The 13,712-nt window shown below is 40.0% G+C and overlaps 1 long non-coding RNA gene across 1 annotated transcript; it reads right to left on the reverse strand.

Annotated features, from left to right (window-relative positions):
- Positions 1–728: 728 nt before the first annotated feature.
- Positions 729–9,319, reverse strand: LOC113459028 (uncharacterized). Its single transcript, XR_003379822.2, has 3 exons — positions 9,074–9,319; positions 5,353–5,432; positions 729–4,626 (listed from the first exon to the last, which is right to left on the reverse strand). It is a non-coding gene; the product is annotated as an uncharacterized LOC113459028 (long non-coding RNA).
- Between the last annotated feature and the right edge of the window lie 4,393 nt (positions 9,320–13,712).

Here is a 13,712-nt window from a genome sequence, read left to right on the forward strand (position 1 = left end):
GCCTGGCCATTTTGTGCTCTGTCTTATCTAATATTTATAAAAACATCACATGAACACCTGGAAATTATTTAATATGATTTTAGCAACTGTCCACAATGCTCCTGTTTAATGGGCTTGGCAGCTTTATAATTTTTACAAAAGGTTAGGTGCAAAAAAATACAAAACAATACCCATTGAAGTTTGTTTAACAGTTGTGTGTTATCCCCACAACCATGGTTCTGTTATGCTCTGTGCTTTAAACACACACACACACACACACACACAGATAAATTCTTTGTGCCCCAAGGATTTGCAGCCTAGGACTTCAGGGCAGATCATCACAGTGATCTGGGTACCTACCAATGCATGGGACTGCCCACAGCAAATTTCTAAAGGGAAGAGACTCACTTCTGACTTCAGCCCTCCAAACATTCTTGCCTAATCTAGTTTTCTAGCCTTCTCTCCTTCCACTGGCCGGAGATACATAGGCATCTCTCAGGGCAGGCTCACTGCATCCTTAAACAAGCAGCATGAATCACTTCCTGCAGCACCCATCATGTGCAGAGGTATTTAAATTCTGAAGCCAGATGCAGAGACATTTCTCCTGATTTGGAGGGAAGGCATCTAAAACTAAAATGAATTTTTAATTCAAAATCCCCCATCTTTCTTTTAAATAAAATACAAACAAATAGTAATATTAAATTCTGAAATGACAGCAGAAATAACTCCCATTTTGTACACTTTCCCATTTTTCTTTATTCTTTTGTGAAAATTTTTAATAGCAGAAGTGAAATCTATGATGTTTTTAGATTAAAATCTATTTCATTTTTGCTGCCTAACTTTTGGAACTCTCTGCAGTTTTAAATTTTCCAGAAGTATAACATTTTGAAATGCATTATTGAATTTTATTACAGTGCCCATAAGTGTACCTGGAGCATAACAATTTGCAAAAAGAAGAGAGTGAGGGAAGATAGAGAAAGAAGTGGAAGGGAAAGGTGCAGATTATTCCCACAGATAAAAATGAAGATATGCTACTCCTTCCGTATTGATACATTAAGAAAGAAGAAGAGGGTAAAAGTTTAAAAAAAACGTTTAGCTTCATGCCTTATCATTTCATCTGAAACCCTGAATAAACTTTACTTATTTATGTATCTCCAGTTTACAACCAGAACTAAATCATCAACTTTTCTCTTTAATATTTTAAAAAATAACTAATATGAGATTCTTCTTCATAGAAATATCTCATAAGACAGAACATAAGAATTTCCACATGAGAATTTCCAAAGACAGTAAACAATTTTCCCACCCAAATGCCAGGCAGTTCAAAGAGATTCCCTGGCCCAACATGTGCCATGGGCAGGCTGCCAGCAGACCCTGGTGCAAAACTAATCACCCAGAAAAGTCCAGGAGAGCAGGCTGGGCTCATGCAGCTATTGATCTGCAGCCAACTCTTGTGCTTGACAAGGTTCTCTGCAGCTAAATAAACCCCAATCAGAGCATATAAGTAGATATTTATATTAAGGCATTGGCCCCAGCATTGACAAGGATGTGTTAAGGTTAAATTCAAGTCATCACCATGTGCATCACCATCAAGTCAAACCATGTGCTGTTTTAGCAAGTTCTGTGTAATTCCCTTAACTATCAGGTGCTGAGCAGATAAGGTGGTGTTCAAAGCCACAACCGATGGTAAAAAAATTGAAAGAATAAATCTTTGAGAAAAGAGCTGAGCATAATTGTTTATAATGTATAATGAGCTTTCTAAAATGAATATAAGAAATTTTGAAGACTGTATAAACCTGGGAAATGGCAGTACGGGGAACAATATATCATCTGAAGCACTACAAAGTCCTCTGTGATTTGAAGGGATTGTGAATGAGGTGTCCCTGATATGTTTTGTCTTTTTTAGTTTTAAATCTGTGCTCACTCCCACTGTTAAACAAAGGCAAATGCTGATATTTGCAGTGCAGGTTTTCCTCATAGAATGTAAAGGGCAACTGAGGTAAACCACTACTGGGACACAAATTATTTGTTGAAAATGTCTCCGCTGCAGCATTTGTTTTAAGTGTGTCTTACTCCTCTCACCTCAGTGCAGACTGAATGTTCATCAATGTACTGCTTATTGACCTTGTGCTCATATACTGAACCAGAGCACTGTATTACCACAGAACTTTGTCTTGCCTTTACTGTGATTATGACACACTTTGCAAATTCCATGTCCCTAAGAGGCTGTAATGCTTTAAGACATTGCAATGATCAGGAAAATCATATAAACAAAACACTCAGGAGTTGTGGAAATGAGAACATTCACAAAGAACTAAGCTTAAAAATACATTTTGGACATCACAAGAAAATTCTTTGCATCATGTTGTGTCTTTCTCTGACTAAAGGTAATAAAAATTCAGTGCTGTTTAAGTAAAGCGCATTTCTAATACCACAGTCCACTGAGCTCCATAACACCATCTTGATTTGATTTCTCATGTTCCACATTTAGTAATCACCCAGTTGTGTCTGGTGGGTAACAGAAATATTGTTTATGAGTGAGAAAGGCTGCAAACAGCTACTGTCCTTGGGAAGCCATTCACTGCACTCTTATTCCTCACACACTCTCCTCTGTCATATTCAAGAAGCTGCTCACAGGTACAATGTCTTCAATTGTAGCTTCAATTCCAGGGGTAAAGTCTTTCCTTTTTCAAACAGAAAATGCACCATACCTATGTATTACTGAGTAACTTCCAAAAAATATTTTGCTGAGCAGTTCTGGGTCATGAGTGCACAGCCACATCCTTAGTATTGGACAAAGACATAAGAGATGCTTAAAGAATTGGGAAAATGTGTTATAGGAACAGTTGCCTGTAAGGTTTAAGTATAACAGTGATTGGTGCAGAGAAATAAATCAGATAAAGGCTTCATAAGAGATTTTGCCTCTATTTGTGTGCACCACTGCAAAGAGGTATTTAAAAATATTTTACCTATCAGACTGCCTTCTGCCATGGAATAAAATTGTTCTGTCAAAATATCACATCTCTGGAAACCTTCGCTTTTTTACCTTTCTCATTTTTTCCTCAATCCAGATACCTCATTGACATGTTGCCAAGCCTTTATTTCCCTTGATTTGGGGTGAAAGGAAATCAAACCTAGGAGGAGGAAGATATTGCTCAAGAATACAAGGAGACAGCATGGCATAAGGAAGAAAGATGAATAGTAGCAAACTGAGTAGATAAATTGCAAGTCAAACATAGCTGATGAATCATGGTGTAAAATATTTGTAACTTGATACCTGTGAGAAAAGAGAGGTATTCCTCATTACCTCATCTCTCTAGCATGGTGTTAAGATGCTGTCTTTGCAGTAGGCTGAATATTTTTGGGCATTTATGAGCTGGATGATATGTTCTTTATGAAAAAGTTATATGAATAAGACATAATTGATCTACACATTCTTCTGAAAATGTGCTTTTCTTTCTGTTGTGTAGTCCCTGCTCTTCCTTCCCAATCAGACAAAGCTGAACTGTGACTGGTTAACTTTCAGTGGATAGAGGTTTGGAAAAGCCATGCTCTCTGCACACTGGCATATCAGAGAGAGGGGAATGCTAAAGCCCCAGAAAGTGTCTTCACTTTGCTTTTCCAGGAATTCCTGCTATTAAATGTAGATGTCTTGAGAAACACCAAGGACTGAAGGTACTTATAAAAGTGGGGAAAAAATGCCCAAAATACACCTTTTATTTTCATTGTATAAAATGAGACATCAGCATAGAAAATCAAATGGAGTCAATTGGTTTCAAAAAGACATCCCCTGATGGGGGTACAGCCACTGCTTCCCATCCAGAAGATCCATGGGTCTGTCCAGAATTCTGGAAAAATCCTCAGAACACACATGCATGAGTTTTGTTAAATAAAAAAAAATTGGAACGGAGTGTTTTGCACTACTAATATTACTAAAAACTTCTTTCAGAGAGCTACTTATAAAAGAGGCAAGGTCAGATAAGCCTAAAGCAAGCAGCTGAACATCCCCAGGTGTAGAAATCCTGAGGCCATCCCTTATACAGCAAGTTCTGCTAAAAGACAGATTATATCAGAGAAGAGATGTAGTTTTGTACTTTAAAAGCGGCCTATTGTGCAAAAGGCATTAGGATTATATCAGTCTAGCTGAGGATTTTATGGCAATTTAGATGATGGCAGATTATTAATGTAGAAGTACCTGTTTTATCAAGAATATCACTTTACTTTTTTGTCTGATTTTCACCATGTGCCATATGTACAGCCACTGCTCAAAGGCTGCGAAGGCATTATCTCTTGCCTCACTTATCATTTCTGAGAAAAGATGAGAAGGAGGAGAAAGGAAGGACAGAAGACGATGATCAGAAATAGAAAAGTTTCAAAGTAGATCAAATAAGGATGTCTGTAATAGTTTCCCTTTAATGAAAGGCATCATTAATCAGCTGTAATGGTGACTAAGAGTGTTGGTAAAACAGTAAATAAGCTGAAGAAAGCAGTCTCCAAGAATAAATGTGTACTGCATTGCAGCAGACATGCTTCTCATTAGTTTAACTCAAATGTCACCAGTTAATGGGGGAAGCGATTTAGCAACGTCCTGAATGGTGACACTGTGGTTTCTTCATCAGCCTCTCTCTGGGCACCTGACTTGTGTACCTGCAACCAACAGCAGAGAGGCATTTGTGAGTACTGTGCAGACTGTAACCTAAACCAAACCAAACAGTAAAAAATAGCTCAAACCCACAAACAAAAACCCAAGCCACCAACCAAACAACAAATTACCAAAAGCCCTCAAACAAAAAAAGGCCCAAATAAAAAAGGAGTGGGGCATTACATGGAGCTCTGTTACTGCCTCTGCATAAACTATTACCTTGCTTGAAGTCCTGCCAGAAGGATTTAGACTGCAGCACAGCCAGGGAGCAGCTGGGAGATGAGAGGATCAATAGCACCAGCAGCTCTGGTGCAGTGCCTGCAGGAGCCACAGCACCCACACCTGGCACCAGCCAGGGGCAATGCACACCACAGTCCCTCCCCATCTCCAAGAACCTGCCCACCTGGCTGGCTTGAATCCTCTTGCCAAGGGAAGACTCTTGAGCAGAGAAACTGGCTTAGCTTTTCAGGGCTTCCTTTGGAGTTTCTACAAGAACCTCTCATTCCCCTTCAAGGTGCTGTACACACGTAATGACAGAAAAAGTGTTGTATCATCCACTTGTGTTGTTTGCAAAGACAGACCACAGAGATGATAATAACCTGTCCTGTGGCTCCTCTGTGGGCCAGGGGAGTGGGCTGGAGCTGAAGCAGAGACTCAACAAGGGAGCAGAATCAACATCTGGAAATGTCCCTAAACCTAGACCAGAAACTAGAAAGATTTTAAAACCATACCAAGTGTTTGCTCCTGCCAAAGTCAAGAAACAGGACCAAGGGGAGCCATCCTACAGGTGTTTTACATCTGTCTTCCAGATCTGCAACATCAAAAGAACTCATATTAATTGTTAAGAAAATTATCTTTTAAACATTAATGAGAAGACTAAATGGAGACATTTTGCATTTATTTGAATATTAAAAAAAAGATATATTCTATCCGAGTGAATCTAGCACTCTGAAAACTGTAAGATAGTGCAACAATAGGAAAACCCCAATATCAAATATTCAGCTCTAAAATCAAGACTTTGTTTCAATAAGTAATGAGTATTACATTTTAATATACAGATAGAGTTGAAAGGCAATTGATGTGAATGGAATTGTTTTGGAAAAGTAAACTTAAAACTGTTTGGACAGAAGTAACAGGGTGGTAGGAGTTTTTCACCCAAACACGTGCTTTTTGAAAGGCGCAAGTAAGTTCTAGGGCAGGAGGTTAAACCACCCCTGCCCACCCCCACATACCTCCCTCTGATCCCCCCAAATTGGTAAGTGATGATAAACTAAGTTGTGACTTAAGTATTAAATGACTGGTTTTGCTCCACTATTAAACTTTCTCAGAGTTTTTTCACGTACAGGAGAAGGACCCTACTAAGGAGGATTAAGACCTCAGATTTAGGCAATTCCTCTTGCATTGCTTTTTTGCTACTGGAACTTCAGTGAATTGACACCAACTCCTCTGAAATCACTACTTTGTGGATGTAAAGGAAGTAGGAAAAGACTTCAACACAGTAATTGACAGGCATCAGCTAGAACCTTTTATTGCCTTCCTTTGACCACAGAATTTGCTTTTAGCAATACTGAAGCTGAAGGACAAAAAGTGTATTCAGATCAAAACTTGGCATTAATGAAAAAAGGAAAGAAGACAGAAAAAGCACAAGCACACCCAGATACTCTCCCTAATGTATCCTCTCAGCTGTCAGAAACCTTAGCATCCTAAGCCAGTTATTGTATTTTCCTGTGTTTAACATCCTGTAAGAATCTTTTCATTTCCCATTAATTCCATGAATTGCCTTTTGGAGCCACTTATACTTTTAACATCCACAGCATCCTGTGGTAAAAAGGCAAAAGCTTCCCCAGACAGGCTCAAATTATAGAAACATTAGAAGACAACTGGTGAAACTGTGAGAAACCATAAACAATTTTTTCCATGTTTGCTTTTTTTCTCTCCTTTGCACCAATTTTTAGTTTCCTTCATTAACTCCTTTTCCAAGTTTAGACATGCCAATCCAATTTATCCTTGCAAGAAGGCAGGCATCCTTATTAGAAGGGCTTGAGTCTCTTACATAATATTTGCTATTTTTCTATTTCCCTGGAGATGCCTAGGGAAAATGGGATTATCCAGTTGTTTTATTTTTGCTCTGTGGCTTATTTCACTTTAATATTCCCTTTATTCCCTTCATATCTCTGTCTCTTTTTTTTTTTTTTTTCCTGTAAAGAAAATGAAAGGCTGAGAGATTTGGGGTGGTTCAGCCCGGAGAAGAGAAGGCTGTGGGAAAACCTTAAAGCACATTCCAGTACCTAAAGGGAGCCTACAAGGGAGATGGAGAAAGACTTTTACAAGAGCATGTAGTGACAGGACAAGGGGGAAGAGCTTCAAACTGAAAGAAGGCAGATTTACATTGGGTATTAGGAAGAAATAGGAAGAAATTCTCTACTGCAGGGCATTGGAACAAGTTTCCTTGAGAAGTTATGGGTACTTTATCCCTGGGAATGTTTAAGTCCATGTTGGATGGGGCTTTGAGCAATTTGATCTAGTGGAAGGTGTCCCTGCCCATGACAGGGTTGGAACTAGATGAACTTCGTCTCTTCCAATCCAAACCATTCCAGGTTTCTATGGTTCTGTGAAAGTGAGAAGAGCAAATTTTGATCCCAGACCTCTCAGCTGCCTGCCCCACCTCTGGGTGCCTGTGATTCAGAACGGATTCCATTGATGCAGTGAGAAGATGCAAGCCTCAAACAGCCCACAAAGCTGCAACATTTCTGTTCAGTGCTTTATATTAAAAATCTTCAGCACATTATCAATTACTCAGCTACTTTTTAAAAACACTTTTAGATAAGAGCCAAAGAAGAGGCAGTTCTAGCTGCTTTTACAGATATTTCTAATTACTCACCAAGTTTCCCACAAGAACAAGCTCTGCTAGAACAGTGAAGTGGCTGAAATTCAGTCATTCCATGTGCCAAAGGAAAAATGTACCCTTTCACCTCCAGCACTGGGGAACAGTTGGTTTTCACAGAGAGCACACAAAAAGTCATGTCCTGCTGATTTGGTTTACTAACTGTGGAACTAAAAATATTCTTTTTGGCCTGTCAGAACAGCTGATCTTGTAGTTCACTTCAAATCCAAGTGACTTGCACAAAAAATGCCTGTACACTGAATAAGTGAAGAAAATATCTGACTGAACTGCAGCTGGAGGATATGGTTTGCTCCCACTGTCTTTTCCTGCACATTTGAAAAGAGAAGTCTGCTGATATTTACAATTGAACATATTTTTGCTATGTGCTAGTGCTAAATGCATGTAGCAAATGAGAGCTTCTGCCTGCACACAGGAGAGTTGTCAGCCTGTTGATATTTGCACTCAAAAGCTAAGGCAAACTGCTTGCACCCAGATATCTGCCTTTATCTGGATGCATATTTTCTCTAAGGTACCCTGGATGAAAACCTTGGGAAACCTTTAACAACATGTCAAATAGGAGGAGTTATTGCCTACTTTGAAAAGACTGCTTGAACCTTTTTAACTCTTTTGTTTCTTTGCCAGAGAGAGCTGGTGGTGAGCCCAAACAGTAACTCCAGCTGCAAATCTTTACTAAGCAGCACAGATCTAAAGCATGACAAACTGAGTTGGTAAGAACTCCAACAGGGTCAGGAGCAAGGGAGTTGCTGAAAGTATCATCTAAATCATCAGAAATGGTACTATTTCCTTGCCATTTTATTCTTTGTCTTTCCATTTTCTTCAGCTGTGCTATCCACTGGACCAGCAGGCTGCTTTGAGAGCCATTAAAGAAGAGAGGAGTTAAAAGCACAAAGCCCAGAGTCTGAAACCCAAATTGCTGCAATAACAGCTGTTGACAAACATAATAGGGAAATATCCCAGAAACCAGTAACCAACAGCATGCAATCAACCAAATGTATGGATTTTGCTGTCAGAAGCCAAGACATAGACATCCTCCCTGTGATTAATGTATCTTTGCATTTCAGTCAGGAGATCCTCCTCTTTCTGTCCATTTTTGGGCGTTCCAGTGCTGTCTGCAACACACCAGAACCTGTCAGGAAAGATCAGCCTGAACTGCAAAGCACTCAGCTCTATAGCATTCATCTCCATTTTGTTCTTCTAATAAAACAGTCTTGGGTTTTGTTTAATTTGGTAGAATTCAAATCTAGCACTGTTATCTGCCAGAGATAGATCCCAAAGCATAACATTTCCATTCAAATACTTTAAATGCTACATACAGATTTATCTAGATGCTTGCCTGTTTTTTTCTTTTTTTTTTCTGTTTAGAAAGAGAGAAATGCTTAGCTCTATCAGTTTGTGGTGCAGAGAGGAAGAGGCATAGTGCCAAAATATTTCAAATCAGATCACCATCACGAGCTCTGCTATCACAGAAAGGAAAAAAATATTAATGTTGTCTGCAGGTGGGCAAAATTCAATGCTGCCAAGAAAAATGCAAGCAAAACTGCCTTTACCTCTAAGAAAAGTGTCTCCAGCTGCTGCATTATGGTACCAAACAAGTTCCACATGTCAGATGAGGAATGCAGTGTGGTGCTGAAAAAAAGAAATGGCAGGCACCATCTGTATTCTTATAAATTCAGCAGTTGCCTAGAGAGTTGCTGCCATTGAAGGAAGATTGCTTCTCTTCTATTAATAAGGAAACTCGACAAGACTGAAAAGGGCTTGAAGGAGCTGTCATTAGAGAAGTCTACATTCCACAGCATCTCCCAGCAAAGAGAATGCAGCTTTAAAACTCACTGTCCTGTGGCTGCCAAAAATTTCCAGTAAATAGAACTGGTTCTTGAAGAGAAAAGGGCTGGGGCAGTAGAAAATCTACATATTTTTAAAGCAATATTAGGAACTGTTTGGCTTCATTTCTTATAAAGACTTCAGAGAGGGTCTAAAGGTAAATAAAGGGATCAAATGTATACTGGACAACCCTGTATGCAGCAGCCTTGAAATCTGCTCTGTGAAATCAGGCAAGTCTTGTTCTGCAGCTGTGCTGTCAGCACACGTAAGACCTTCCAAGGCAAGGACCACCCATCTGCATCCATGTTCCTCCAGCTGATAGGAAGTGGCCGGAAAAGAAAGGAAAAGTAAAAGGGTTGGTGAGGAAATCTGCAGCAAGCACAGGACCCAGCACTGGGCATTGTAGATATGGATTTGCTGTGGGTGTGAGGGCAGAGAAGGGGCTGATGCTCTGTTCAGTGGATTCTGTGGCTTCCATCTGCCAGGGCTGCCTGCCTGGGTGCCACTGCCTTTTCCTACACAGTGCACCATGAAAGAGAGAGACCTTCTGCAGAGTGGCATGGAGGTGACTGTGCCAAGCAGCTCATTAGCACAATGCTGGTGCATTGCTCATTGTTAAGGTGCCAATTCCCATTTTCAGCCTGGAGGGTATGCAAAGGGCAGGTAAACAGTTAATGAGCACAGTTCTTTGAATTAAACAGCTGAATCTGCGCTGAACTTTTAAATCTTTCATGGCTGTGATATTTCAGAGTCCTAAAAATGAATCAGAATATCTGACAGGTATGCCGTGAAGTTCCACATACACACTGTGCCAAGATTTAGCACTGAGAATTTACCTCTGATATGCTGACAAAGGAGAAATGTTTTATGCAGAGGTTTGTGGGCTGTTTTGCACCTAAAAGAAAATGGTAAAATTGAGCTTTTTACTGTTGCTTTTCTCACATAGAAAAATTCCATTGAAATACATGCAGTGGTTTCCCAGTATTACCACAAGCAAAAGGTTACTTCATCAATAAAATAATGTTGGTGCTCGAAGGCTTAATATATACATTACTGACAAGGTAGTGCTCAAGGTCAATATTGAAATACAGTCAGCAGTCTCCCAAATGTTAAACTAATCTCTATTCTTACATTGCCCAGTTCATCTCAAAGCCTTTCCCTCTTTGAACACACAGGCAGCAGTTAACCAGCCTGAGTGATAGCTACAATTGAAATGCAGCCCCTTTGCTGCATCTGTTTACCATCCTGCAGTAAAACTCCTTTTGTTGAAAGAAGTTTTCAACAAAAAATCAGAAAAAGAAGTAACAAATTTTCCAAGGAAACTCTTCCAGAGCCAAGGAAAAGTGGGAACCACAGAATCAGAGAACGTGCTGAGTTGGAAGGAACACATTTGGATCATGGAGTCCAAATGCTGGTGCTGCACAGGCCACCCCCAGGGTCACACCCGTGCCTGGGTGGTCAGGACTTGCCTGCTCCTTTTCTCTCAGGAGAAAGCTGTAACTGCAATGGGGTCTCACCTCAGTCTCCTCTTCTTCAGCCTCAACAGACCAAGTCACTCCTCACCAGGTTCCCCCTCCAGACCCTCCATCCTCATGGCCCTCCCCTGAACACTCTCCAACAGTTTAATACGAAATGTTTCATTTTGATATAAAGGAGTTCCTGTGATGTGGTATTGAGAAATTCTCCATCTCATCTAGACACCTTCTGCTGCAACCCAATACCTGTTGCTTCAGTATGAAATCTTCCTCCCTTTGGTGGACAGAGATATTCTGACTCTGAAGCAGACATTTGTGTTCAAATCCATATTTATAAGAGGTATCCAAAAGAGAAAAGAAAAAAAGGTAGATATTCACAACAAAATTCTGGCAAAGAGAAAATAAATATTTCTGCCCCTTCCTTGATTTGAGTAAATGTACACAGAGAAGCAATTAAAAAAGGCTTAACTTAAATTGGTTTTCCAGATGAACAACGGTTTGGATAGCAGTGATTGCATATATAACATTTATCCCTTGGGTTAATGATACTCTCTTCCAATTTTCCTTAATCCCATTACAAAGTCAATAAATATTTCTTTTTTCCTAACACTATTCTCCAGCATTGTTTAGAGGAGAGAGGAGAGGAGAGGAGAGGAGAGGAGAGGAGAGGAGAGGAGAGGAGAGGAGAGGAGAGGAGAGGAGAGGAGAGGAGAGGAGAGGAGAGGAGAGGAGAGGAGAGGAGAGGAGAGGAGAGGAGAGGAGAGGAGAGGAGAGGAGAGGAGAGGAGAGGAGAGGAGAGGAGAGGAGAGGAGAGGAGAGGAGAGGAGAGGAGAGGAGAGGAGAGGAGAGGAGAGGAGGAGAGGAGAGGAGAGGAGAGGAGAGGAGAGGAGAGGAGAGGAGAGGAGAGGAGAGGAGAGGAGAGGAGAGGAGAGGAGAGGAGAGGAGAGGAGAGGAGAGGAGAGGAGAGGCTAAATTTGGAACTTGAGTCTGAGGAAGCTGGAAAATCTTTGTGTTAAAATTGCTCATCTCATCTCAAACTTCCTCTCTCAATGACATTTCAGCAGTTGACTCCAAGTGTCAGAGCCCATATGATGTGCTGCTCCTCACTGAGGGATTTTTGGCATAAAGGATTTGACATGTAGCAAAAACTTCCAGTAGTAGCCCCTGTATTCTGCCACCATACAAACGCTACTCATAGGCAGAGCTGCTACAGCTCTCAGAAACTGGTGGCTTACTACTCTATTGTATTATAAATCACTTTGAAATCTTTTCCTAAAGATTTCCAGCTTCTCATTTTTCAGCTACTGGTCTTTGAATTATGACAGAAAGAAGGTCCTGGTTACTAGGTGCCTTTCTTGGACTAGATACATAATTTCCATATATATGTGTGCGTGATCTTTCTGACCATATATATATATACCACACACCCCCAAATATATGTAGCAGTTCTTTTCAAAGCTACTTAATAATACACCAATTATGTAAATTTTTTTTAATCAGGTGCATTTATGGTGATAATAACAGCACATAATCCGTCCTTGAGACAACTTAATGGATTGGACAGAAAAAAAAATCTGTCTGATCTCTTTCATCTTAAAGATTTTAATGTCTTTTTTATCCCATTGCATTTTGTGCATTTAGAAAATGTCTATCCAAAACAGCACAGTCAACTTTGCACATTTTTAAAAGAATATCTCTGTTAAAATACCATCAGAACACAATCTGGTTTTGTTATGCCTGTTGACAATCAACAATGCTTTTTTTATTGCTTGAACTATGCTTATCAGCTGAACCACAAGTGGGGAGCACAACAAATGCTTCAGAACAATTCCATCAGATACAGAAACTTTAGATTGTTACTGTCCAACCAGCTCTTTATGAAAACTGCAGGTCACAGAAGATTAAAATTCTGCCTTGAGTGGGTTCATTTTTTAATAAAAAGGAAAAAAGGGGCAGGGAGCCTTGGGAGGCTCAGAAGAACAGATTAGCTGTCTACAGCAACACTAGTTAAGTATCATTAACTCCACTGGAGCTATTCATAGTTAAATCTGAAAAATGCCCAAGTTGACATTCTTTCCTCCCATGCTGTCAGGGGGGGAGGTCAGAGACAAGATTTTCCACTTCATCTCCCAGTTTCCTTTTATGTACAGGTTCTCAGCAAACTGCTCATGTTGCCACAACAGAGACCTTGAACCTTCAAAGCTATCTACAGAGACAGACCCTTATCCCTGATCAGTATGGATCAGCAGAGAGGCACAGACTATCCACACATATCTGTTTGCAGGAGTGGAACTTATATTTTCAGTGACTGAATTTACTTTTCTAAAAGGGCAGAATGTCACTGCCAATTGGTGTCTGCAAAGTGAGCTAAAAATATCTGATTTTCATAGAACAATAAGAATGGGGAGATGCTGTTATTGGAGACCCAGTCATCACTGTGACAGAGAAAAGTCAGCTGTGCACCCATCCCTGAATCCTTTTCTGTGCCAGGAAGAAAGATCCACCTAAAGCCAGAGGAGGTGATTTTTCTCCAGGAGAGAGAGTTCTGCCTTAGGTCCAGTCTGAATGAATATCAACATGCGTAACCTAAAGGAGAAAATGCTGCATTAGTTTATTTTTCACATAATGTTATGCAGTGATGAGGGACAAGAATATTTTGCAACTCAGTGCATGAGAAAAGAGCAGCAAATAGAAATTTGCTTGAAAATGTGTAATTCATGATAAGAATAGTTCATCCTGCAGGCACTGAAAAAGAGGAGTGGAAAATCATAAAGACATGACCCTGATGAAAACTCACCCTGATGGGAGGTGGAAGTTAGACACAGATAAGATGCTTAAAATAATTCTTAAGACAAAAGAGTTGAAATGTTTGGTTGAAATGCTTTTATCC

Source organism: Zonotrichia albicollis, chromosome 5 (assembly GCF_047830755.1).
Source record: "Zonotrichia albicollis isolate bZonAlb1 chromosome 5, bZonAlb1.hap1, whole genome shotgun sequence".
NCBI lineage: Eukaryota > Metazoa > Chordata > Aves > Passeriformes > Passerellidae > Zonotrichia > Zonotrichia albicollis.